The 26,485-nt window shown below is 42.7% G+C and overlaps 1 long non-coding RNA gene across 3 annotated transcripts in view; it reads right to left on the bottom strand.

Annotated features, from left to right (window-relative positions):
* The window catches only part of LOC136840283 (uncharacterized), a 273,057-nt gene extending 248,397 nt beyond the window's left edge, over nucleotides 1–24,660 (bottom strand). Inside the window, exons 1-2 of one of the 3 annotated variants that reach the window (XR_010853572.1) lie at nucleotides 24,589–24,660; nucleotides 23,737–23,850 (exon numbers count right to left, since the gene is read on the bottom strand). This is a non-coding gene — a long non-coding RNA (uncharacterized lncRNA). Of the gene's footprint in view, nucleotides 1–23,736; nucleotides 23,851–23,970; nucleotides 24,124–24,172; nucleotides 24,292–24,588 lie in introns of those variants that run through there. The other 2 variants (XR_010853573.1, XR_010853574.1) reach the window with 2 other exon arrangements.
* Between the last annotated feature and the right edge of the window lie 1,825 nt (nucleotides 24,661–26,485).

The raw sequence follows: 26,485 nt of genomic DNA, 5'->3' as shown, positions 1-26,485 counted from the left end.
CTGTTAGGAACAATCGTTTGCCGATTGTTCCCTTAGTGGGTTGTTGCCTCCTTTTGTTTTTTTTGTTTTTCTTGCTGGTGAGTTGACGTGTGGTGGATGGTGTCAGACTTTGCCAGTCAGGTCCAGGACAGCAGCAGGTCACGGCAGCAGAGCAGCGGAGAACATTTTTGGACGTGATGGTTGTCGTCTCGACTCTGTCATGGGCGTCCAGTGTTGGAGAACGGTTCTTGAGGACTAGATGGTTGTCGTGTCGGCTGTCGTAGTTATCCTGCAATGTTTGTTTTACTGATTATGCTGTACAATTTTCTATTGGTTTGCTGATGTATTTATTTTGCTGCCTACTTTTTTTTTTGTATGTTGCTGCTCCTGATTTGTTTATGGATTTATGTAAAATTTAATTATGTAAATTTTTACCTTGCTGCCTCTGTTATTTGTTTATTTTCGATCATTTTAAGTTTTTTTTTTTTCTCTCCTGGACCTGACTCACTTGTACATTTTTGTAAATACTGTAAATTAATTTTAAGGTAACTTTTTGTATTTGTTTTGCTCCTCCCTCCTTTGTTTGTCACCTCTTGTCAGTCATTACAGCCCAATTGCTTGTTTCGTTTAGAACCTGTCGATCTCGAGAGGCGAGATCGTAATATTGGCGACCTTAAGCCAGGGCTGGTTCTGTTTTGGCTGGCGGGGGTGTGGCAGCATCGGGGGAGAGTATTTTGTTTGTAAAAAAAAAAAATTATGGTAAATTCTTTTTTTTCTGTTAGGTGGGGAGGTGTTAGGAACAATCGTTTGCCGATTGTTCCCTTAGTGGGTTGTTGCTTCCTTTTGTTTTTCTTGCTGGCGAGTTGACGTGTGGTGGATGGTGTCAGACTTCGCCAGTCAGGTCCAGGACAGCAGCAGGTCACGCGGAGAACATTTTTGGACGTGATGGTTGTCGTCTCGACTCTGTCATGGGCGTCCAGTGTTGTCGTGTCGGCTCTGTCGTAGTTGTCCTGCAATGTTTGTTTTACTGATTATGCTGTACGATTTTCTATTGTTTTGCTGATGTATTTATTTTGCTGCCTACTTTTTTTTGTATGTTGCTGCTCCTGATTTGTTTATGGATTTATGTAAAATTTAATTACGTAAATTTTTACCTTGCTGCCTCTGTTATTTGTTTATTTTCGATCATTTTAAGTCTTTTTTTTTTTTTCTCCTGGACCTGACTCACTTGTACATTTTTGTAAATAAATTAATTTTAAGGTAACTTTTTGTATTTGTTCTGCTCCTCCCTCCTTTGTTTGTCACCTCTCATCAGTCATTACAGCCCAATTGCTTGTTTCGTTTAGAACCTGTCGATCTCGAGAGGCGAGATCGTAATAATCCTTCAAGAATTCACAATTAGAGTCAAGAGCTTTATGAGATCCCACAAAATTAGTACTCTCGTCACAAAAAATTGTCCTAAACATACCATATCGAGACAGAATCCTATGGAAAGTGTTAATAAAGGAATCTGATGAGAGATCTAAAGCCACCTCCAAGCATACAGCTCTCACACTTAACCATGTAAATTTAACACCCCAATGCTTGACTTGTAATCTCCCTCTCTTAACAACAAATGGTCCAAATACATCCAATCCAGATAAAGGTGGCCTAACCGATCAGGAGGCAAACCTGCCATTTGTTGTTCAATAACTTTACCTCTCAGTTTACGACAATACATATCCCTTATACACGCCTCACAGCTCCATTGCCCACTACTACCCAAAACTTTTCTCTTACCAGTCCAAGAATGTACATCCTACCCACATGATATGATCGTTCATGATAGTACTGAACAACAATTTCTGTCAGATGACCCTTGTATGGTAGAATAACAGGATGCTTTTCACTAGGATTGATAAATTGCTTGAGACAATTTGTGTCCTACACATAATACTCCATTTTGCAAAATGGGATTCAATGTTATTAAACTAGAAGTGTTTATAATAGTGCCATCCTTCTCTAGACAAGATATTTCTGTTCCATAGATTAAATGTTGGGTAAATCTTACTACCAATTTCTGTCAAGCTCAAACATGAATGGACAGCAGCAGACCAAACTCACTAAACTCCTTACTATGCTTATCAGATAACCAGCCAACAAAAATAATGATTATGATAAAAATACCAAAAAAGAAATTTGTATTTTTCCTAACATACAAACCTACTCTTTCATGTATGGAGTAATCCGCGCTTATCTATCTTCAGCTGTAACTGAACTCTCTGAAAAACAAAATCCCAATGCTACCTGGGTCACTTAGTGTGACCTGGGCCTACCTGCCTTCATCCATTGTGTGAGACAGCCCATATGCAGCTCCGCTCATCGTGCTAGAAGGAGCAAGAGATCGAGAATACATCGGTAGGTACAAGGAGGGTAACTTTACATATATGAAAGCATAGGTTCATATGTTAGGAAAAAATACAACTTTCTTTTTAATTTGATATTTGTTCCAACACAAATACAAACCTATGTTTTCATATATGGAGCTTCATCTGAAGGTAGGAGGACGATCTCTCAGGTAAACATGTAGGGGTATTCCCTCTCAATATCCCAAGGGCATGCAAGAGGAGTAAGGTCGTGTATCATACTCACCCATTCCTTGTGATGTTGCTGACGATGTCTTCCCCTCCCAACGGAGCCCCCTTAAGGTCTACATCGTTATGTGACCTGTTGTGCCGCCACTGCCAGACCCAAGGTGAAGGTATCTAAGGAATTGTGTGCTATATTCTTGAGGTTGAGAGGTGAATGTTGTCTGCCTCTTCCAGACCCTAGCATGGAGGAACCAACCTACCGAGTGTTCTTCCTAAACACCACTGATGGTCCTATTCCTCTGATGTCATGAGCCCTGACTCTGGTTGGGCCCGGATCTTCACTACGGTCCAAGTGGTATGCCCTCACAATTAACTCTCTCAGCCAGAAGGAGACAGTGTTCCTTGATATCTCACACTTTTCCCAACCCGTACCTAAGATAAGTCTACAATGGGCTGGTGCCTGTACATTTAAGGTAGACTCCCAGTTCGTCCTTTTTGTTCTCTACAAGGTCCTTTAATGAGGTTAATGAGGTAACAGAAAAATCATCAAACCTTGGGTTGTGTGTGGAGGGGTTCTGGGTCTTTGCCATGAACTCTGGGAGGATGGTGAAGCCCATCAATGTCCATGCATGGGTGTGGTAACGTTGTGTGAGAGGGCATGAAGTTAACCCACCTTCATCACTGATGGCAGTGCCAAGAGGGAAACTACTTTCAGGGTTAAGTCCTGGTCTGACACCATTCTGAGCAGTTCATAGGGCGTTTTCTTCAGGAAAGCCAGGACCTTGGTGACGCTCTATTCCAGGGATTTCAAGTCTTGAGGGAGCAACCCTTTTCGAAGTTTCTGATCATGTCTGACAGCTCCCATGATGATGAAAGGTCTTTAACCTAGGTTTGAATACTCGGGTAAGGGTGAACCTATAACCCTTTAATTGCCGACACAGAAAGGTGCTCCTCCTGACACAGGCAGAGAAGGAATTCCACCACATCCCTCAAAGATGTTTTGAGGGGATGGAGACCCCTCCCACTGCACCAATGAAAGAATACCTTCCATTTTCCCTGGTACAGACTGAGGGAAGAGGGTTTGAGGGAGCTGGCAATGACCGTGGTAACTTCTGAAAAACCTTTCATTCTAAGAAGTTGCTGGATAGCCTCCACCCGTGAAGCTGAAGGGAGGCCACTGCCCAATGAAAAAAGCCATCGTGCTCTTGCTTCAGCAGGGTGGGAGTGGGGGTAATTGCCTTGGTATGTCCACCAGGCGGTGGAGGTGGTATGTGTACCATTCAGCTTGGGGCCACTTTGGAGATTTGAGCGTCATTCTCAGGATCTTGGGACAAACAACCTGTTGATAACCTTCCAAAGTTGGCTGAAAGGGGGGGGAAGCCGTACACATCCAGGTTGTCCCACAGATGCCGGAAAGCATTCTGCAGGACGGCTCTTTGGTCGGGGACCTGCGAACAAAATAAGAGCAACTTGCTGTTCCTCGCTGCCGCGAACAGGTCCAGTGAGGGGTCCGCCAACTTGAGCAATCTGTCCGCTATGCCCTGTTCTAATGACCATTCCATCCCCACTATTTGATCTGCCCTGCTTGGTTGGTCCACCATGATGTTATTTCTCCCAGGAATGTACATGGCTGTCAGCATCAGTTCCCTGGTCTCTGACCACTCATATATTTCTACGGCTAAGCCACAAAGGTTGTGGGACATTGTACCTCCTTGCTTGTTTACGTATGTGACCACTGAGGTGTTGAGCGACTGTGGTCTTCCCTTAGAGGAGATCTTGGAAGTGTTGAAGTGACATGATGTTGACACTGCTACTCATTCCACTTCCCTGAAATGCATGTGCCGTTTAGATGGGTGCCCAGCCCCTCTGGGATGCGTATGAGCACACCAGCGCCTCCAGGGGCGGGTGGCATAACTATACCACTTGCAGATGTTTTCTGGGTTCTTTCACCACTGCAGATCCTCCAGGATCTTCCTTATAACACTGTGCATGGCATTCGTCCTTCTCCTTCATTCTCCACTGCAAGTAATGGATATGGGTCCTGCTCCTGGGAACCAATTTCTCCAAGGACCCCAGGTGGCCAACCAGGACTTGCCACTTCTTCCTTGATTGGCGGGGGTTGGACAGGAAGGAGTCACATATGTTGAGGAACTTGGCTAACCTCTCTTGTGAAGGTTAGGCCTTCGCCCTCACTGTGTCTATGGTCATGCCCATGTGTTGGAACTAGGTCTGACACTGAGGAGTTGATCAAAATTCCAAAGTACCTTCACAACTGCAGCACCTCGTCCCTGGCCATTGCGCTTGTTCTGCTGAGGGTGATATGAGCCAGTCGGATGCCGTTCCTGTGGGACCATTCTGACACCAGTTGAAAAACTCGGATGAAAACTTGGAGGCTGTTGCGAGGCCAAAACAAAGGGCTCTGAGTTGGCATGAGACTTTCTCAGAGACAAACCGCAAGAACTTCCTGAAGGAGGGGTGTATTGGGATGTGGAGATATGTGTCTTGAAGGTCTAATGAGACCACGAAGGCTTCCTCCCTGATCACCACCAAGGTCAACTGGGCAGTCTCCATTTTAAACAGAGTCAGCCTCATGTAGCTGTTCAGGGTCAACAAATCTATGACAGGCCTCCAACCACCCAATGCTTTCTCCACCAGGAAGAGGCAGCTGTAGAAGCCCGAGTGTTATCCTCCACTACTTCTACCGCCCCCTTCTGTAGCACGTCTCCTATCTCCTGTTGCAGGGCTCTCTCCTTGGGGGGAATCGCAACTCAAATGGTTCTGATGTTAACAGTGGTTCTTGCTTGAAGGGGAGGATGTACCCCTTCCTGAGGGTTTGGATTGTCCACTCATCCCTTTGCACTGCTGTGGCACCACTCTGGCCACTCGTTCCCCAGACAGCCCCTAACCTTGGCCAGATGTGGGGTTGAGAGGATTCAAGTCTCATCTAGTGCCTCCTCTACTCCACATCCTGTTTTGCTTCCCATATCAGAGGGGTTGAGTGGCATGAAAGAACTGCCTTCCTTCTTCTCCTGGTTTTCCTCAAGGGGCCGAGTGGCCCTGTTGCCAAAATTGGGGAGGAAACAGCAGCCCTGTGACTAGAGGGAACCTACTCTGGGCCACAGTGCCAACTGACCGCCCTCTTGAAGTTGACCTGAGCAAGGCTGCAGAGAGGGGGTCCTTCACATCCTCTCTTTTCCGCCATCGCTTGGCTTAGTACACCGAAGGGAAGTATGCAGACACATCCATGAGGGGCCTATTTCTCAGGCTGAGCCACCTATCACCCGAGATGTCTCTGAGCTGATGGAAAAAAAAGCATCCCTCCTCTCGAGGATGATGTTAGCCCAAGCATGGGCCACATGCTTGGCTAAATAAGATAGGGCCTTCCCCGCTGGAGCCATGGAATGCCATTTTTCAGGCAGTACAACACCCTTCGTGTCCCTGAGCCATGCCCCTTGGCACCTATCAAGCCAAGAGATGGCCCTCAACGCCCTTCCAAATATCACCAACATCACCTCCTAGTTCATCATCTCACCACTGGTGACCTTGGAGCCAATGTTAGAGGCCATCCAACGGGACGTTGCCCAAAAAGAGGTAGACTGACAAATTCACATTTCTAGGAAGGGCGCTGGCCTCTTCTGGTACACAATACTCTCTGGAGGAGAGATTTGACTCTGTTGAGGTGGATCTCTGTCTTGCCCGGCTGTGTGAGCGTCTGTTCCGTTCTTCTACCCTCTGTAACTGATTAGCTGGGCAACTCCGGTCTGCTCGTTTTTTCTGTACTCCTGCTCAGCGGCCCCAACTCTGTTGCACCGCTGTCCTTGACCTCTTCCCTAAGGAACTGCCAAAGAGCTTGCAAAACAAGCTCGGGTTTCTTCTTACTAGCGGGCATAGTGGGAGGAAAAATATCCTTACTGGGAGTTACGGGGAATGAAAGAGGAGTTTGTGATGGCAACAACAGTGGGGAAAAGAGAAGGAATGGAGAGGTTTCCCTGGAGATGGCAGTGGTTGTCTTCCTCCATCTTCTTACGTACTTTCCCCACTGGGGCGAAGGCCATGTTGAGCACTCTTGGCATAGGGCCATCCCGGGAACACTCCTGACCCCCTTAAGAGATACACACCGAATGCAGATAAATGGGGATATTGGCGACACACCAAATGGGGATACTGGCAACATGAATTTACTGCAGGCCTTGTCCTTGCCTGCACACCCCGCTCATTCTCTTCCATCACAGCCAGAAAAGAGAGAGAAAGCACACTAACGCTAGGGCATCGGGATAACACAAACATGCGACATGTGGGCACTGAAAATGCTCTCAGACCCTGAAAGGATCTCACAAAAAACACACATAAAGAAAAAACTTTTCACTACCTTATTAAGGCAATACGGCCTGGGATGGAATTTCCATTAGGATAAAAAAACAATCTACGCACTATTCTCTTCATTCTGAGAGAAGGGACTCATGTGGGTCACGATCTACAAGGCCACTCTTTGTCCTGCACCAAGGCAGGGAAAAAATGCACAGAAGAAACACCAAATATGCAATAAAGAAGTGATGAACACTAGTTAGGCAAAACAGCCAGACAGTCGCTAGGCTCGGGAAATCTGTACTCCCATTCACACAGAATAAAGAATAGTATGAATGAAAAAGAGAGACGACTGAAAACGTGCAAACTCTAGGACAGCTGTGATCACAATGGACGAATGCAGGTCAGGCCAGGCCACACTACGTGACCCAGGTAGCGTTAGGATTTTGTTTTTCAGAGACGATTCAATGACAGCCAAAGATAGGTAAGTATGAAGTCCTCCATATATGAAAGCGTAGGTTCATATACTTGTTGGAAATAAATTTTTTAGGTACTTACCCCGTATCATTAGCTTTATATCTGTGGCTACTTGGCATGGGTTCGACAAGTGTTAAAATGGAAACAATCATTAACGCTCCACTCCAAAGAGTTATCCCCCACTCTTTGGAGAATGAGGGTAAGACAGCAAATGTTTTGGTTGTCATTCTTCTCTTAATCTCTTAAGAGGGGAGGGGAGGGAGGGATCTCAATGATAGAGGGCAAGCACCTAAAAAATTGATTATATCATAATCATTATTTCTGAGGTGAAACTTACCCAATATCATTAGCTGACTCCAACACTGAGTGCTGAAGGAGGGTAAGAGATTTCCCTATTGCCAAATTATCAGATAGAAGTATCCTTATCATTACTTACCAGATGCATACGATCACATGGCAAGCTCTTGTAAGATGAGAATCTTCATTAGGTGAGGTCCACTATTGCAAGGAAGTGGAATGTGGACCCTCAATATAGCCATTGGGTGAGATTGTGCAATGAACTTAAGAGTGGTGGTGGATGACCTTGCCTAAGCCCCTCATAAGCTGCTCTTCAGTAATTCTCAAGTCACCTAATCTGTCAACTTTCACCTCATTCCTATACCCTACTTCATGTCTAACCTCTAAATCCTCTACTCCACATAAAATTCCTAGAGGTTCCTTTGGCAAACAACTCTCTTCCCTTACTAAAACTTCAGGACCAGTACTCCACCTCCCTGACTGTCTAGAATGAGAAGCAGCATAATGCTGGATTCAACTCTGAATCAACATTGTGTCTAAATCACTACCCTCTTTTATCACAGAATCTTGATTTGCAAGAAATGCCTAGTATCTACCTTGACCATTACAAAGATAATGTAAGGCAGTTGTTGAATCAGTCCAATAATATAGTCTTCTTCAAAACCCATAACGATCATTCCCATATTTACAGCTAATACTGCCGCACTAAGTACAAGTCAAGGAACTGAGACACTTTTCAATGGTGCAACCTTTGCTTTACCCATTGTGAACCTGCAAGTGACAGTACCCTCTTTTTATCCATAACTCTTAAGTATGACACAGCTCCACAGGCCCTAACATTTGCATCTGAAAATATATGCAACCATGCTAAATGTACCACCTCCTAACTTATTGTCTTGAAATTCCTTTCTATGCTTACACCCTCTTGATTTATCAATTCTGTTTGCCCAGTCCTTAATTTGGTTTGTAGTAACAGAATCCAGCTCTTCATCCCATTTTATACGCAACCGAGACAAATCTTACGCAATTATTCTGCCTCCAACCAGCACTGGATCCTGTATACCAAGTGTATCATAAATGGATGCAATTTCCTTACCACATTTGGTTTTAGGGAATACTGACTCGGATGTCTCAACTCCCAAACTACCGGAGCCCAAATTCCATAATACTCCCAATGCCTTAGTATGAAAATTTCCCAATCCATTAATGAAATCAAGGAACCCCTTGACCAGACATTCTTCAGGAACAGACAAAATCTCTACATGGGGACACAAAACTTTGTCAACGTAAATCCTCCCAGACTACAAAGATTACTGACCTTGAATAGATTACCTACCAAGGAGTTAAGAGAATTCTCAGACTTCAAACAGTCGTCCAAATAGAAATATTTGAGGACTTTCACGTGCTTCTTCAAAACCTTATCCCAGAAATCTTTAGCCTTTGCTTTAGTGCAAAGTTTGCTATGCTTGGCGATGAGCAGGCTCCAAAGGGTTCCACAGCCATCCTATATTCAGTAGGTTCCTCATAAAAACTGCTTTCCCACCAAAAGAGCCTTAAATAATCTCTTTGCCACTCTGGCACACGAACTTGAAAAAAATGACATTTTTATAATAAAATAGTTTTATGTATACTTACCCGGTAATTACTTAGCTAACAGTTTCTAACTTGACAGCAGCTTCAATTTTGAAATTCGTGGTAGCGTTAGTCTTTTGTTTGTGTAGGTGACTAACCCCGCCCACTTTCGGGGTGAAAAGGAGAAACAACTATATAAGCCAAGAGCTTCACTTTTGTTTATGCTCTAAAGTCCATGTGAGGGGAGGAGGGCAGGCTCCATTCATAATTACTGGATAAGTATATATAAACTTTATTATAAAAATGTCAATATAAAAATGTCATTTCTATATAAGTAACTTACCCAGTAATTACTTAGCTGAATCCACACTGAAGGAAGTGGGATTCATGGACATCCTGTACTCTAACTTTAATAATGATAATGAATAGTCACCTACACAACACATAAAAAGAACATATATAAATAAATAACCACCACCCTATACAGGAAAAACTGGTGGACACTCTAGGTACCTTGTACCCTCCAGGCTCCCCATGAACTCAACACCTTGTCAAGGCAAAGAAAAAAATAGGAAGTGTTGCTTCCTACGTTCCCTTCCCGAACACTACGCCAGCCACGGACAATGGTCCAAGTGTACTGCAATCTTTGTACGTTGTCTCCACATCTCGCAAAAACATACCTACATTTCCATAATGTAGTTTGTAAGATCGAAGTGAGAGAGAGATTATGCTTAAAAACAACTAATGTAGCCACTGCTCTCACATCGTGCGCTCTAACCTTAAGCCCGGGGCAGGATGTTCTCTCCGATTTGAGTGTGCGCTTCGAGGATCAGGTCTCTTAACAAAAAAAGATAAAGCGTTTTTAGACGTCGGTCTGGACAGGCTCTTAACTGAACACCAAAGATTCCTTGCTGGGCCTCTAATCTTCTCTGTCCTCTTGATGTAATATTTAAGTGCTCTTACTGGGCACAGACTTCTCTCCTCTTCCTCTGGACCCAGGATGTTCAATAAACCTTTAATAGCAAAGGAACAAGTTCATGGCTGTGAAGGATTTTCATTTTTTGCCAAGAAGCCAATGGTAAGGGAACAGACTACGTCACCTTGAGAAAAACCTATCCATCTGTCTATGGCATGCAGTTTGCCCACTCTTCTCGCAGTGGCTAGCGCAACCAGGAAATAGTCTTCTAAGTTAGATATTTCAATGATGATGAACTCATGGGTTCGAACCTTGAGTCAGACAGCCATTTGAGGACTACATCTAATGACCAAGGACATACCTCCTCCTTGTCAATCTTGGACATGTCGAAAGACTTAAGATCTGAGATATCCTGGCTGGAGGGAATGTCTAAACCTCTGTGTCTAAAGACTGAGCTAAGCATAGCTCTATATCCTTTTATCATAGACGAAGAAAGGCCCCTGGTGGATCTCAAGTAAAGAAGAAAGTCTGCCACTTGAGTTAGTGGTTTTAGAAGAAGAGATGTTATTCTTCTTACACCCAAGTCTAAATACTGCCCACTTTGCCTGGTATACTTTGTTAGTAAAATGTCTACATTTAGAAATAGCTTCTGCCGCAGCTCTTGAAGAGCCTTTCACTCGCAAGAGTCTGCAGACAGTCAAAACCGTCAGGGCCAGCGTGGATGTGTCCCGATAAAATTTCGAGAAGCTCTGGGAGCCACTCTTTCCTCGGCCAGAAGGGAGCTATCAATGTCATGCTGGTGCTTCGATTCTATTGGAGCTTCTTCGGAACCTCCCTCACCATCCCGAATGGAGGGAGGGCATACACATCCAGTCCTGACCAATTTTGCACCATCGCATCTGTCACCCAGGCTCGTGGGTCCGGAAACGGTGAAAAGAACAGGGGAAGACAGTGGTTTTTCAGTGTCGCAAACAAATCCACCATCAGTTCTCCCCACAACTTCCACAGGTCGGAGCATATTCGACGGTCCAGGGTCCACTCTGTCAGGAGAATTTGTTTGCGACAACTGAGTTCGTCTGCCAATACACTGCACTTCCCCTGAATGAACCGAGTTAACAGCTGGGTTCGGTTCTGCTCTGCCCAAAGGAGACTCCTGGCAGTCTCACAAAGGGACAATGAGTGAGTTCCCCCCTTGGAGTCTTATATAAGCTAAGGTTGTTGTGTTGTCCGCATGTACCATAATTACTTTGTTGTGTACTTCCCTAGCAAAATGTTGCAGTTCCAAATGGATGGCTTTCGTTCCTTGATATTTATATGCAGATCATTCTCCTGTTGGGACCAAACTCCCGAAACTTCTTTTCCCTCCAGGGAGCTCCCCAACTTGTGTCCGAAGCGTCGGAGAAGTAGTCTATGTCGGGGTTCACTAACGAAAGAGACTTTGCCTCCAAAAGTCTGCTTGTGGAGTTCCACCAACACAGGTGTTCCCTCCTTTATCTCTTGCGTTATTGGGAAAATGCATAAGTCCTAATTTATTTTGCGATCCCAACTGACTCTTAAAAAGAACTGTAGAGGCCTCATATGCAGCCTTCCCAACCTCACAAACTGTTTGATCGATGATAGAGTGACCAGGAGATTCATCCATTGAATGGCTGAATCCTTCTGTAGGGAAAGGAAAAGGTTGACTTTCTTGAGGCATGCTTCTATCCTTTTGGGGGAGGGAGAAGCCTGAAAATTCTGAGACTCAAACATCATTCCCAAATATAGAATCTGTTGAGAGTCAAAAGCAATGCTCTTTGAAGGTCCTCCATGCACCTCTCTTGTGGGCGAACATATTAACCAATCGTCCAATTATAGGAAATGTTCAATCCTAGGAAGTGAAGCCAATTGGCCAATGGGGCGAGAATTCGGGTGAAAACCTGTGGTGCTGTTGACAGGCTGAAACATAGCACTTAAAACTGGAAACTTGATTTCCATGAATGAATCTCAGGTACTTCCTTGAGTCTTGCTGGATGGGAATGTGGAAGTAAGTGTTTCTCATATCAAGAGATCATCCAGTCCCCTCAAAGAATGGATGATAGGACAGACTGGAATGTTTCCATATGAAACTACGTTTTCGCTACATAAAAGTTCAGAGCACTCACATCGAGTACCGGTCTCCATCCTCCCGTGGCTTTTGGTACTACAAAAAGTTCGTTGTAAAAACCCTTGGACTCGATATTCTCCACCACTTCTATCGCCTTCTTCTTGAGGAGAGACGGCACTTCTTCCGAGAGGGCTAAATACTTTGTTGATCCTATGGAGTATGCCATCAATTTGATGGATAAGGGAGGTTTCTCTTTGAAGGGGATAGAATACCCTTCCCTTAATACTTCTATCACCCATTGATCTGCACTTTCATTCTCCAACTTCCCCAAAAAAGTTGGAATCTGGCTCCCACGGGTGCATGAAGGACTGAAGACTCACTTGCAGGTTGTAGGTTTGGTGGAGGGTCCCTTGGCCGCATGAGGGGCGAAACGTACAGAAGCTTGCGGTCTTGACTGTGATCTCTGTCTGCCTCCTTGAAAGGGTTGGGGCTGAAGAGGAGATGACGACTCTCGGACGCCTCGTAGATTGTGAGAGAAGGTCTTGTGTAGACTTCTTATGAAGGTGAGAAGCCACTTCTTCTACGTTGCTTGCGGGAAAAGGTGTGTATTATCCAAGTGACACCCTTAGACACAAGCAAAACCCAGAGTTCCCTCTTCTTCAAAATCCCCATAGCATAAAGGGAGGAAATCTCCAAGAACCATCTCAAATTGCTTTATCAGTGCAGGAGAGAACACTCCTCCAGTCAGCAGCAATATCCTGAGGCAGATCCGATTCTCTGATCTTCTTTGCCTAGGCCCCTGTGGACCAATCTAGAAAACTAAGCACTTCAAACACCTTGAACATGTTCTTGAGCAAATGATCAATCTCCAATGCAGAGAACATGGTCTTTGCCAAAGCAAGAGCCAACCTACAGGCCGAATCAACGAGACCAGAGAAGTCCTCCTGAGAGGAGGCAGCCACTCCCAGGGAGGGGGCCTCTCTGGTCACATATGACCTATATCTCCTGGCCAAAAGGCAGAATACTAAAGCAGGCCTTGCCCTGGCAACTTTTCTCCGAGAGCCAGAGATCCACCTCTCTCATAGCCTTCTTAGATGAAGAAGATGAAACCACTTTGGGAAGTCTCAACAAATCCACGGGTAAGTCAATCATCAGCCAGAGCGAAGAAATCTGGAAAATTATCCAGTAAATAATTCAGTAAGGCAGCATAAGCCAACTGGGGTGGAGTCCTGTCCTAAATCTTCCTCTTCCGATGAGACTGGGGACAATGAGGGTTCTTCAGGCGCTACTCAGGAAAAAATCGACTTCTTAAGAATACCCAAAATATTGTCTAACTGATCCTGCAGCAGTGCCAAGGAAGGGTCCAAACTGGGAGTAGACGAAGCAGTAATCGAATGAGTAGGTGAAGAAAACTGGTGTTTCGGTGAGGATGTCCACAAAACAGGACCGGGCGTCAAACAATCAGGGTGCTCGACCAGAGGAGAGTGAGTTGGCACCGAAAGGTTCTCGGGTGTCAAGCAATGTGGGTGCACTACTGGGCGCTTCTTATCTTCTGGGCGTTCAGCTACTAGTGAATGCTTGGTCGCTACTGGGCTCTCAGCTGTCAATGGGCGCTCGGCCACTAAAGAGCACTCGGCAACCAAAGAAGTGTCCTTGATCCCAGATGGGCGCTCGAAAGATTAGCGTGAACTATCACTGGAAGGTTTCCGACTGGCTGAAGAACTAGTCCTCTTGCTGGACACAAATGATGGTCTGGTAGCTACTGGTTGAGAAAAACATTCGCAACTGTCCCATTTGCTACAAGACGGCTGCGGACTACCAGATCATTCCCTGAACCTCTTGCTTTAAGACTGAGGGGACTGGTCCCTGGGAGGCACACACCTTTCCAACGGATGAGATTTGTCCGGGAATCTCCACTGGCGCCCGTGAGAAGGACTAGAATCTCCTGAACTGGACGAGAGATTATGTACACTAGGCACACTTTTCCAACAGCTGCCTTTGGTCAACACCTGGGACGACACAGGTGTGACTGAGGGGGCGACTACCCGTGGGGAGACCCCACTGACCTCTCTTGGGCCTCCAGTATGCCTCTTCCCAGGGCTGGGGGAGTATGGCAGTGACCTTTGCCTAGGAGCGTTAATGAGGCGGGTAGCCACCTCCTCCACACACACACCACTAGAACACTTTGCACTAAATTTGTCCACGAGGACATGTATTGAATCACCCAACTGTGCCACTGTGTTAGCAAGAAAATTAAACTTCTTATCGAATTCTTATTCGAGACTGGCGTAGCGATCCAGGTCAGGAACAAAAGGAACCAGGAGTGGAGATCGGTGGTGCAGAAGGAATCACTTTAGCAGGAGAAGGGAGAGAATTAATATCAACCTCACTAGATCCCTGAGTCACATCTTGAGTAGGTAATTTAACCTCAGCTCTAGCAGCTGCTTTTCTCTTATGATCCCTTTCTAACTTTGATAGGTGAGACGTTAAAGTCTTCCACTTTCTTTCGTCCCATTCACAGCATTCCTCACAAGTCGTCAACTGAACAAATTTGTCCTCTGCATGTCATACATAGGGTGCGTGAATCGTAACATGCCTTGGTCAAGCAAGTACTGTAATGCAACCTATGGTACAATACCTAATACTCAATGCACTAGAATCTGACGTAATTACTAGCTAACAGTCAAAACATTAAGTCAATCTCCTAAGAGAACAATAGCCAAAATCAGGAAAAGCACTATATAATTAGTCAATCAATAGAAAATTCGAAGGTTACCGAGCCAAAAATACATCACCAAAAGGTAAGAATTTCAAGCCAAAAACCAAAATCAAACTGCTTCTTAACACTGTGTTGCTGTTAAGCCAGCAGAAACAAAAGTGAAGCTCTTGGATTAGTTGTTTCTCCCTTTCACCCAGAAAGTGGGCAGGGTGAGTCACCTACATAAACAAAAGACTATCGCTACCACAAATTTCAAAACTGAGGCTGCTGTTGAGTTAGAAACTCTTAGGTAAGTAATTACTGGGTAAGTTACTTATACAGCATAAAACATGGTAGTTAAATCTCCAATGTCTGCAAAAAACCCTCCCCTGCATCAAGTAAGCACACCTAATAGAGTTCATCATGTCCGGAATGTGCACCAATGATCATTTAATGTAACTCCATCCACCTTAAATGCAAAATCAAATAAAATTACCTTTTCTGACTTACCTGCCATGATTCACACCAAAATGACATTTCCCACCTGGTCAAGGGAAGTGGCTCTGCATATCCCATTTCTAATCCGATGTAGGACAATCAGCACCAAATGATGGTCGGAGCGTTCGGCTTGGACAGCGCGCTCTCCTCCACTCGGGCGCTCGTAATCCACCACACCAACTTTGGTCGTTCGAGTGCTACTGAATGTTCAAAACGTACTGTAGTACCACCCACTGGCTGCTTGATGCCAGCCGACCACCTGGTGCCATATGAGCGATCGCCCGCATAGGACGATCAGGCTCCAAATGGTGGTTGGAGCGCTCAGCTCGGAAAACACGCTCACCTCCACTCAGGCACTCCTAATCCACTGCATCAACATATGTCACTGCCCGTTCGACTGCTATCGAACATTCGAAACGTACGGCAGTATCACCAACTGGCCGCTTGATGCCAGCCGAAAGCCTGGCGCCAGACATGCTATCAGCCATAATACTGCCTCCCCTCACTAGGGGATCAGCCAACACTGAATGCATCAGCCAACACTGAATGCACCCCCACCAGGCATTCGGCAGATATTAGCCGATCGGCACTCTTCTTAAACGAGAGTTGCGGTACAAGCAACTCTGGAGACATCGGGACGTCTTCCTGGTCCCAGAAGCTGCAAGAAGGTTCAGAAATCTATCCTAGATCTCTGGAATGCTTACATGTAAGCAGAGGATTGTGCTCGGGAGCTGCTAACTTTTACAACGGTAGGACTGCGCCCCTACCCACGACAGAATCGGGGTCCCTCACCAATACGGCGTGCACATATACTCATAAGCCTTTTCAATGGCTGGCCATCAAAAACTACAGACAGCAGGGTCGACTGAGGAGTAACTATCCGGAGGCAAAATCCCCTATGGCCTCCCACTGACCAACAGTATGCCTCCTCCCATGTTAGGGGAGCCTGACAGGGACCGAGTTTAGGAGATTCGTAAGACGCCTTTCCAGTGGCTGTCTGTCGATACCTGGGACCGGCAACAGGCTCCACTGAGGGGGCAACTACCCATAGGCAAACCCCACCAACCTCCCTTGAACGTTCGGTTTGCCTCCTTCCAGGTTTAGGGGAGTTTGACAGGGACCTAGGTCTAGGAGCATCAGCAGGACGAGTAGCCACCCCCTCCACTGACATGACACTTGCACTTAACTGATTCATCAAGATCATAACAGAAGTGCCCAGTTGGGTTATGGTATCTACCATAACGCTAAACTTCAAATCTACTCGGGCTTCAAGGCTGGCTAAGGCACTGGGCCCGGAAGGTAGGGAGCCAGGTAGAGATAAAGGACTTGGAATAGGGGAAAAAGCTGTCAAAGGAGTCGAAAGGACAGACACCTCTGAAGAATGCTGCAACCTAACCTCAGCTTTAGCAACCACCTTTCTCTATCTGTTTCCTTGAAGTCTAGCTAAATGAGAATTTAAAGTCTTCCAATTCCCCTGATCCCACTCCTTACACTCGTCACAGTTAATGTCAGGAGAACAATTTTCCCCTCTACAAGCGGTGCAGATAGCATGAGTGTCATACTTAGCAGATGTCAGTCTCGTCTTGCAGCCCTTGCTGCATTACCTAATACTATGAGCACTCAAGTCTGACATAAACAGTCACAACTAGGGAAAAAAGCTGACTAGAGCTACCAAAGACTACAATGTACTTCACCAAATTCCATGATGTCCGCAACAACCGGTGAAAATAAATCAAAACAAAAGCTACCCAGCAACCATGTTCAGTCGACGAGCAGCAGGAACGAATTGAATATCTGAGCCGGTTGTACCTATTCTTCCCCGAAAGTGGGTGGGATCTGTTATCTACACCAAAACAATATGAGCGCTACCACGAAATTTTTAAAACTTAAGGTGCCGTCAAAAAAGTAGGAACTAATAGCAATGTAATTACTTGGTAAGTTACTAACATAAAACTAAAATATTTTGTATAATCCCCCTCAGATTTAATTATATCTTGTTTGGCATTAACCCTTTCAGGTTGCAAGATATCAAAGCCTGAATGACATCATTTTTGTTACTATTGCAACTATTTCCATCCAAATTATGTTTCCTAGACATAGTATTGTCTTCAAACTTTATTAACCAGACATAGTATTGTCTTCAAACTTTATTACAGTGTCTATTTGGCCTTCACCTTGGCTTATACTAAATCCTGTCTGTGCTGCATGTGGTCCTCTAAACTTTTGTAATTTTAATTATCTTTGAAATTTAAGCCTGGATCACCTGTCAAGGATTCAGACTCAAATTGTTGCAACACATTTTCCTCTGCCGCAACTTCATCTATCTCTGCCTCTAGCTTTAACCTCTCCTTCCTTCTGCTCCAATGCTTGCATTTCCACTAACTTCTTCAGTTTAACCATTAATTTATCCTTTTTAGCAGCCGCCAATGCATGCCTACTACCAACTGAACCACCACTAAACCTACTAAAACATTTAGATCCATCAGACTTACCACCAACTACTGGTGCACTGTCACCCTAACAGAGCTTGTCCTCTTGGACTCCTATGCCTGGAAGCCTGTGTAGACCAGATTCGTTAACCATATCGCCTGCAACAGAGTCAACTCTAGTATCCTGCTTGTAACAATTTCATTTAAATGTTCCTCAATGCACTTTTCCTCGTCTTTCAAAGAATCATTACGACGCTGAAACAATTTCACCTTATTTCTGGATACCCTATGGTTCCGAGCCTTTAAAATCTCAAGCTACTGGACTGTAACCTTCTCCATAATCAGAAATCAACTGTACTCAATAACTGACACTGTTTATGAATAAACAGTTATCAGGCTCCTAACCATTTCCTAATATTGGAAAAATACATAGAACTAGGCTAGCCACTTATGACTAAATGATTCGGTACTCATCCCTGAGATCGAGCCTGACATGCTCGTTACAATACTGTATATACAGTAACTCAAAACTGTTTCATCTTTGTATAGGATTAACCTAACACACACACAGAAATTTTCAAATAACTATATAGTACACCAAAAAGCATTCATTACACTATAACAGTCAGCAATTTCTTAATGGATATTTTTTTTTAACATCACTCTTAAAAATGGGTGTTTTGCATAACTGATGTCCTCCAGTAACTAAAATATACCACAACTTAAATATAACAAATTTATAACACAAGTACAAAATCAGCGCCAAATCTCCAATAAACACTTACTACTCATCACTCGTGGGCCAGCTCAACCTCTGTCTCAGTGCCGTTGTCATGAAGACCTCAAATTCAAAAAATCATCATGTTCCTCCAACAAAACATGTAACTTTGCATGCATATTTCAGCTAATGGGGAGTTGAAGGATACATACAAACAAGAGCTTCATCTGTTTAAAGGTAGCATGGGTAAATGTCTTTTTCTTAGCAACATTCACTTCAGGGTGTGACATCCCTGCATACGCGAGTTAGGACAGAAGACTCTTTAAGCCTAGGCAGGCAACTCCTTTCGGAGAAGGACACTCCAAAATCAAAACGGTGGGTAGAAGGGACCCTTTAGCTTGGTAAGCAACCTTCTAAGAAAAGGTTACTCTGAATACAAACCTTGTTCTCCAACCTTGGACTGTGCCATAGCCACTGCACCATGGCCTTCCATGGTCTTAGGTTTGAATTCCCTTGCTTGAGGGTAAAATCAGGCATTATTAAACTTTTTTTCTGAAGTGTGTAGGAAAGGCGGATGAGAAAGCAAAAGTTGCTTGGTGGATTATCAGTTAAGTGCCTTCAGCTTTACCTAATCTTTTCCTTCTGAGCTTTTTTGACATGCCAGCTCCACCTTGTCAACCAGTTGCTTCCAGCGCTTTTTTCATTGATGTATGGTCTGGTTTATTTATACTTTCAACAGAATTCTTGTAAATAATGCAAATACTGTTGTTGTTAATGATTTTATCATTTATTCTGTTGATTTTTGCAATGTTACTGTTCAGTCTATTAGTTTTGCTACAGATTTTATTTTCGGGAGACCTTGAGCTGAAACCTGGCCTGTTACTCATTACAGTAAGAGCAATTGTAAAGGTCTTTTATTCAAATACAGTATTTGGGCTTAAGGCCAAATTTTCTTGATCTCCAGAGTTGTGCCTTTAACTACATTTTGACGTTTCTATCTGAGACTCTTGTAAGCAGTAACAAGTCAAAGGTTGAGTTCTTTATCCCAGGGTGATGGCCCTGACTTTATTTATCGTTGTAACATCCCACATGCACAAGGTTGGCTGTATACAAAGTCAGGACAACCTATTTATCATCAGAAAAATTTGGCTGTAGTTGCCATGAAGTTCTCTTTTTTAAAATTTTTTATACATTCCACAAAGTTAATGTATTTGCTGCTTACCACAACCCAAATATCAACAATTCTATACATGACTGTCTCTTGGAAAGGATTAGTATGAGAGTCACAGGATTCAAAAGCTTCTTTCATTATTTATGGAGACACTAATGCAAAGCACAGCGAATGGCTAAATTCAAATTCCACAAATCAACATAGCTGGTCTGCTCTTGTGTTATGTGTATCCTCCGATTCCCCACAGCTAATTGAGGAAACCACACCTATTTCTTGTAGCAGATTAGACCCAATATTCACAAATGTTCCAGCTATTGTCAAGTCCAAGGTCTGTGAATATACTAGGAACTTCTGATCATTGTGCCATTGAAATAGATATATCTGTCAATCAGTATATTCCTAATGCCACCATTGGTAAAACAGTCTGGCTGAAATCTAGACCCAGCTGGGATCACATTATTGAAGCTTCTCAGGCACTTAATATATCTGATGGTATATTAGATCCTGATCCCAGGAAGTCATTAAATGAAATGCTGATGGTTACTTCAATAACTATGTCCCTAGAAAGGTCATCAAATTCAGGACAGCTTAGCAGCCATGGTTTGACGATACATGTAGACGAGCTTACCATGTCAAACAGACAAAATTCAACACATGGAGATGAAATCACTCAAATGAAAATTACACCATTTTTGTTGAGCCTTGCCGTGCTGCGAATAGAACTTACCATACAGCCGAGATAAATTACGATAGTTCTTTGAAGAGGACACTTGAAGGAATTACCTGGCCTCAATTGTGGTCAACCAAGTTGGCATCATCTGTCTTTGGGTCAGGCTCATCTTCCATTCCACCACTGCTAAACAGATGATGGTAGATTGGGTACTGGCACTAGGGAAAAGGCTGAAATACTTCACCGAGCTTTTGAAGCTAAGCAATCAGCTGAGGATGTCCCTCTCCTTGATACTTGTCATCCTGAACCTATGCTTACAAAATTTGCATTTCGCCCTAGGGATGTTAAGAAAATTCTGGATAATCTTGACCACTGGGGGTGGAAAAGATCCTAATGGTTACTCCTTGTTTTTTTAAAAAAAGTTTCCAGTCTGTTGCCTCCCAAGATTAGTAATTCTATAGATTTTATGTTGACGTAGTATCTTTGCGGATGAGTGCAAGCTTAGTAATGCAGCGCCTGCTCCAAAGAGTGATACATCTGCAGACTGCAGTAACTACAGGCCAATTTCTATTCTTTCTATTCTCCCAGTGCTCTCTAAAGTTGCTGAAAAACTTATTTCTCAGCCACTATATAAGTGGGTGGAATCTAAATTGCTAGTTGATAGTCAATATGCATACAGGATACAGTTAGGTACCTGCAATGCTCTTTTAGACTTGACATGCCATTGCAAGAAAACCTTGATAAGGGTTTTGTGTGCTGAATAATTCAGATATATTTTAGTGCTGCTTTCGATTTAGTAATATATCACGAGGCACTTATTTAAAAACTTCTGAATCTTGGAGTGGGTGAATATGTCTTAGGATTACTTCATGATTTCCTTACAGGTAAGCAGCAGCGAGTTGCTGGTGTTAGTTTCCTATGCGAACCAAGACCTGTTGTCTGGAGTTCCACAGACCAGTTTTCTTGGCCAACCATTATTTTTAATGTATACAAGTGGTATGGTATTTTGCCTAGTAAACAAGACTGTTCAGTATGCCAATGATGCAACACTTGTGGGTGTACTTAAGTATCCACTTATAAAAGGTATAGTTTAGTTTTACCAGACCACTGAGCTGATTAACAGCTCTCCTAGGGCTGCCCTGAAGGATTAGACTTATTTTGTGTGGCTAAAAACCAATTGGTTACTTAGCAACGGGACCTACAGCTTATTGTGGAATCCGAACCACATTATAGCGAGAAATGAATTTCTATCACCAGAAATAAATTCCTCTAACTCTTCATCAGCTGGCCGGGGGAATTGAACTCCGGCCCATCGAGTGAGTCTGAAGCTCAACCGACTCAGCCAAAGAAGGGCTATATCCACTACTTATAAGAGATGGTATAGTCTATGGGGTATGAAGCTGAACTCCAGTAAAACTAAAACACTATTGATTAGCAGATTTCGTACAGATTTTTGACTCCACCCTGCCTTTAGGTGGATGGGATTTTGCTGAATGAGTCTGAAGCTTTTTACTATTCTAGATGTAACTTTTGACTCGCATCTTACTTTTGGGAAACATCTAATGAAAGTTTTAAGCAAATGCCGCACAAAAGTTAGATATTGTTTGTAAGGCCTCATATATTTACATAGTGATAAAATCAATGCAATCTATTTTAGGTCATTTGTCCTTCCTTTACTAGAATACTGTACTCCAGTGAGGATGTCTGCTTCTGCCAGATAGAGTGGTTCATGGTGGTAGGTTTGTTTCCTAATAGTAGCAGTTATGACTTGGACCATCAACAGATGGTCTCTTTGTTTGTCACTTTTTCATAAGCTATATTTTAACAAATCTTTCACATTCACAATTGATACCTAATCCCCTTTTCCTGCTGGGAGCAACCAGATTTGCTGAACAGCAGCACCAATATGCAGGAAATGTGCCTTGCTGCCAAACTTCAGTTTCAGAGGACCTTTATTCCTCACACTGTTGGACTGAGGAACAACCTCCTGAAGGATGTCGTGTATCTGGAATTTCAAAAGTTCAAGCGAAGATGCAATGCAATATCACCCTAATACAATTAAATTTATTTTAATAATTTACATAAATTATTTTTGTTAATTTATTTGCTTTTCTAATAACTTTCTGTACAGGCAGTCCCTGGTTTACAACGGGGGTTCCGTTTTTACGCCATGTAACCCGAGAATCGTCATAAACTGAAAAATCATCGAAAATCCTTAAACCGAAAAATCGTGGAAAATCCTAAGAAAACCTTACTTTTAATGCTTTGGGTGTATTGAAAACGATGTAAACTGCATTTTTATTGATTTTTCATAAAAAAAACCTCCAAAATTTGATTATTCTGCCGTTTTGGAGCCATATTTCTTCCGTCGGATCAGCGTACAATGCGTCGTAACCCGGAAATTTATTCTGCTGTTTTGGAGCCACATTTCTTCTGTCGGATTGGCATACAACGCATCATAAACTGGGAAATAATTTCTAATGAATATATTTGAAAAGCGTCGTAACCTCAGAACGTTGTAAGCAGGACCCGTCGTAAACCAGGGACTGCCTCATTTCCCATTACCCTCTGTTACTTTTTTCGTATGAACACCATATTCTTTGGAAGCCTGAATTTCAAGTCAATGTGCAGCATTACCCCATATGCATGAATAGGTTCATCTTCTGAATAATAATAAGGTAATTCTATATATTAGCTCCACGCCTGTTTTTACCTTTACAACTGGTTTTTTCTACACTTTTACGGGTTCTGATAATGGCAGTGCATCTGTTTGTTGTCGGTCAAATGGAATGTCCCTTCGCCGTGTTTAGTGCTAGCCCGGGGGAGGGTTGGGTACCCATATGTTAACAAGTTATTGCACTTGCCGGACGGGATACGAACTGTTCGAAACAGACGTAGCCGTGCTCTGTCTCGTGAAGATCGCTTATGGAAACCCTTTGTTGGATGGACTTCAGGGGTTAATTACAGGTTAATTAGGCTGGAGTGCCAAAAATCAAAGGTAAATTCATAATTTGCAACCAAACATTGTAGAAAAAGTCAAGTTATAATGCCGTTGGCTGCGCGGAGCTACTATATGGTTCTACAAATAATAATAATACAAACACGTGTGATTACTGAAAAATTACAAATATAATCAGTATCGACAGTAGGCACAAAATTTATTTCCATAAACTTTTTGCACTGTAATCAGAAAACATTAAAGAACATCCGTAACTAACCTAACAGTTGCCAAATTCAAACCCTAGGCTAAGTGCACCTGAGTTAAAAATGCATATTTTCCTCATTTCAATAAGCCAAATAACACTTTGTAAATTCTACACTACGTAAACATTGCCATTACGTATTAAACTTACCATGCTCGAGCTTCCCCACTGAAACGCCAGCGTCAGTCACGAACCTTCAGTGTAGCCTCCTGCACTCAAAACCCGAAGCATGGTTCCCACAGCAGCCCACTGTTCTCACACAGCCTAATAAGGAAAACACTCGTAAATCACTGTTTGTAACAATATAATCACAGAACCTTCTCCATTAAGGCAGGAAAATATATGAATAATCACTTCCGTTTTATAAATAACAACGCGTCTCACCAATTCCTATGCAAAGTACACAAGCATCCTGCCAATATCAGCCTACTGCTCAACACAGGCCCGTGTTCCACACCCAAACAAAATTCTAGTTTATATAATAATGCAATCAGATATACCATACGCCCAAATGAATCCTTTTTGACATAACTAATACCTCCACGAAAACTCCCAATCCAAGTTAAAGAGTCCAATGGCAACCTACCAACAACCATCACCTACTGTACAGCACAAGGAGAACTTCGCCCACAGTTCGACTTCGAAGCAACACGCCACATTCCCACACCACTGACTTTCACGCCCACTTGTAAATTTTTTATTCATTCAACAACCATCGGTACAATCTAACGTATATCTAAAAATATGTGCTTTCCTTTACTCTCTGAAGATTATCTGCCGAAAACATATGTTAACCGGAAAACCTAAATGTTTATCATTACTTGGGTGGCTTGGCATGCTACAGCATTAACTGATAATGAGATTATATACATCTACACATTAAATGCACTTACTACACATTAAATGCACTTACAATATCGCTTTCCAAAGAACTTCTCTTATCCAGTTAAACTCAATCACTTTTTATATTTAATAAAACAATTCTAAATAGATTTAAATTACCTTAATTAAGGGAAACCTAAAGCTGTCACTCTTATCGCCTGCATTCTATGATCAGGGTATCGTTTGATCGACTTGTGCTGCTCCATAAATTGGCGCGTAAACCACCATTCTTCGATGGTTCTTTATTCAGTTATTATTTTATGAAATATATATATATATATATATATATATATATATATATATATATATATATATATATATATATATATATATATATATATATATATATATATTATATATAAACATGCAAATGGCCAAGAATATAAACCACATGATATGAGAAAATATATTTGACCATAATAAACCCCTCAAAAGTGAGGAAATATTTTACCACGGGGCTCCTCCCCATGAATCTTCCCAGATATTCCTCGACCAAAATTAGTCCCTAACGAACAAATACACATCTCGAACTTTCAAAATTAGGTAAAAACTAAACAAGCAATACTATCTTAGTTTTCTGCAAACGAAAACTATTGTGCCGGCTTTGTCTGTCCGTCTGCACTTTTTTGTCCGCCCTCAGATCCTAGAAACTACTGAAGCTAGAGGGCTGCAAATTGGTATGTTGATCACCCACACTCCAATCATCAAAGATACCACATTGCAGCCCTCTAACCTCTGTAGTTTTTATTTTATTTACGATTAAAATTAGCCACAATCGTGCTTCTGGCAACGATATAGAATAGGCCACCATCGGGTCGTGGTTAAGGTTTCATGGGACGCGGCTCATACAGCATTATACCGAGACCACCGAAAGATAAATCTACTTTCGATGGCCTTGTTTATAAGCCGTCGCGGCCGTACAGAAAACTCGATGGCACCTAAGAAAGTTCGGCGCATTTTTTACTTGGTTTTTATAGTTTAGTACTCCCGATAACTGGGAATAAAGTTAAAAATTCTAAGAGGCAAAATTTGAAAATGCTACAGTAATCTATAATTAGTAGTTAAAGGTAAATTATGGACTCGTGATCCTTAATAGTATACCATTTAGCAATTTCACTTTCACTAGAAAAACTACGAACAAATTGCCGATGAATGATGATCATCTAAGAATCAAGAGTAGACAACAAGATGCAAATTATTAATGATTTACTCATAAGAATTGGATATCTGTTATTAAAGCATGCAAACATGAACATACAATTGAATGGAAGTTTGTATTAAAATAGAACGGCAATTATATACTACTTCAAATACAAATATCTCATTGCCTATATAAATTAAAGATATCAAATTCATAAAGGTCAATTTGCGAAAGAATAAGTACTCTGTTTCTAACAGTCGTATCTGCTCAGGCAGTTGATGTTCATGAAATTGGGCACCTAATTTCTACACTGACAATGAAATGTTACATCAGGAGGATTCTGGGTTACCTCTTCTCATTGTTACCACGGAAATTTCTTTTTTTAATCTTTCTCTTAAAGTAAAAGACATCGATCGACAAACTATTGACTTTGTTTAGGTAAACTATTTATTCCATTTGATTTTCAGATTTAATTTTATTCTGGAAGGTAGAATATTTCTAAGGAACTATGTTGCATGTGCGTGTGTGAGAGAGAGAGAGAGAGAGAGAGAGAGAGAGAGAGAGAGAGAGAGAGAGAGAGAGAGAGAGAGATGACAGCAAGGAAAGGGGGATATCCATAGCTTAAGGCAATAGAATCTTTACTGAGTTCCAATGCAGACTAAGGTGACAGTAGTTTTAACAGAAAAAAAATTCGACCACCTCTCCAGCAGGCAAGAGAGAGAGAGAGAGAGAGAGAGAGAGAGAGAGAGAGAGAGAGAGAGAGATAGTTGTTGTACAACAAAAACAACTTAATTCGCGGGAAGACCATGTACAGCACTCGTCTTGTGCAGGCAGTTCCCCGTCTGAAGAAGGAAGACGATTCTTTTGACCTACATT

This window comes from Macrobrachium rosenbergii, chromosome 7 (assembly GCF_040412425.1).
Source record: "Macrobrachium rosenbergii isolate ZJJX-2024 chromosome 7, ASM4041242v1, whole genome shotgun sequence".
Classification (NCBI taxonomy): Eukaryota; Metazoa; Arthropoda; class Malacostraca; order Decapoda; family Palaemonidae; genus Macrobrachium; species Macrobrachium rosenbergii.
This window is presented reverse-complemented; position numbering and strand designations above follow the sequence as displayed.